Consider the following 2,445-nt stretch of genomic DNA (forward strand, 5'->3'; position numbering starts at 1 on the left):
GAGTACCATGGCAATAAATATGTGGAAACGTTTCTTTCCACAATTATACTCCACTTATGCAACTAAAGAAATAGGCCTAGCAAGTTGAGTGATTTTCTCGGGCTTATGAATATAAAAGAAGCATGAAACGGCTTTTAAAATGTACAGCATGCAATTATAAATTTATTGATAATTTTATATGGAAAATATAAATATGAAAACACATTTCCTTTATAATATTATTATAAACATAATCAGAACATATGGTAAATGGAAATGTAACAGACAACGTATGTGAAACTAATCTACTGACTATACTTATTCCATAAATCTTTATTTGATTCAAGCAGAATAATAAAAATTAACAACAATAAAAAAAAAAAATATCTCAAACTTGGTCAACTTCGTAACATCTGCGTTGTTTCTGTAAAAAAATAAAAATAGCACCATGTGATACAGTAATATAGTAACAATAATAAACTTTAATACTAATATAAAAATAATTGTTAATAAACTAATATTACAATAATTTAAATAACGAGTTGGTTGGTTTTTCCTGAAATGGTAATAGAAATGCAACAAACTAGAAAATAACCTCTATACCATAATAATATTAATTGAAATTTAGTTAAGCAATAATATTATTCAATTTATTTGCTTTTAAGTAGCCTATGTTGTTACTTAGTAGAAAGACAACAAAACATAAATAAAAAAAGTATGATAAACCGATTGAGGAACTCACAATGATAATTAGGCCTAGTTATATTAAATTTGGCGTTTTCGCAACTCCATTGGGGCTCCATATATTTGTTGAAAACAAACCGCGACCGAAATGAAGCGCGACCGAAATGATCTGTATTCCAAAGAAAGACGGGTATGGGTCTGCAAAATTCTAGGTACGCAAGAGTTAGGGTCGTTAGGGGCCCACCAGAATTTGGGTACGAGTTGGCATTTGGGTACTTGTATTCTAGGACTAGGCCTAGCATAGGCCTAGGCCTCCTATAAGCCCTAGCTAGGCCTACTACTAAAGCGAGGACTAGGTAGGCCTAGGCTAGGCCTCCTAGCTAGGGTAGGCCCCTACTTAACTAGGCCTATGCCAAGCCTAGGCCCATTAATAATTATATATTACTTTACATCAATATTTAACAAACCTGCGATCAGCTGCCTCCCCTTCCGCGGACAATTCAACCATCTATCAGGTAGGGCTAGAGACATTTTTTAGTTCATCATATGCACATCTCAAAAATAAAAACACCTCTGTAGACTGTATAGCATGCATGCAGAGATCAGTGCGCTCCGCGGTTGCCAGATAGTTATAGTAGACCGACGTATGGAAGGCAATCACCGCCAAAAATACAATTTTAGATAATAAACGTGCTTTCTCAAACAAACAACGTACATTTAAAAATAAACAATGTATTTTTAAAAATAAACAACATACTTTTACAAAAAAAAGAACGTTCTTTTTAAAGCAAACAACGTATATTGCCAAACGATTTTCTCAAACGAAGAACGTACATTGTGAAACGAAGAACGTTCTACGCCAAACAAACAATGTACATTGCCAAACGAACAACGTACTTTCCCAAACGATGTAAAATGCCAAATGAACAACGGAATCGTCCATTATTTCAATGGGGTATTTATAATTTCGCGCATCACACGCTGAACTTGTCGACAAAATAACGCCCTCACCATCAGTTTTATCAAGTTCTTGAGGATATTTCCCGTACGATTAAAATCGTAACGGTACTGGGTTTGGTCTACAGGAGCTCGTGTTTCGTACAGGTCATTCCACGGTACAATTTATTATGAGATTGAAAATGTTAATCTTATTATTGTAGTAGTGATACTATGTACACGTTTTAGTTATTGTTATTTATTCATTAACGTTATTATATTAATATTTAAATTTAATGTATTATTTAAGTATGAATTACTATGTCCATGTTAAATTAATCTTTCTATTAAAATTGTTTATTTAAATAATATAGTAATAGGCATAGCCGAGGTCTAGCCTAGACTAAGCCTAGGCCTAAACAAATGACTAAATAGTAGAATAGGTTGAATGTTATAGCGAATTAGAAGCTAGTTACTTATTCGCCGTAGAGGGCGTGTTTGCAAATAAAGTCACGTAAATCTGGAAAGGATAGATGTGATTAAAGGTCATATACCCATGTAAAAATATTACCAAATAATAGTATAATTTGATTGTCATGTTTTCCAAGAATTCGAACAGTCTAATAATAGAAATAAATTACATTTTATCCTCGGAAATGAAAATAACCACTTTTATGATAAGATTATCAATTTCTTAATTGACAAATTTTGAAAATCTTTAGCCAAAAGTCTGTGGAAAAGGAGATGTGACTTATTTAAATTTTTGTAGCTTAAGTTTTATCTGTGCTGTTGTGTAATTACAGTATTATATTTGATTTTTTAAGCATTAAGCTTGTGTAATAATTC

Source organism: Anneissia japonica, unplaced genomic scaffold (genome assembly GCF_011630105.1).
Source record: "Anneissia japonica isolate Jap-2015-1 unplaced genomic scaffold, ASM1163010v1 scaffold5494_len192822_cov183, whole genome shotgun sequence".
Taxonomy (NCBI): domain Eukaryota; kingdom Metazoa; phylum Echinodermata; class Crinoidea; order Comatulida; family Comatulidae; genus Anneissia; species Anneissia japonica.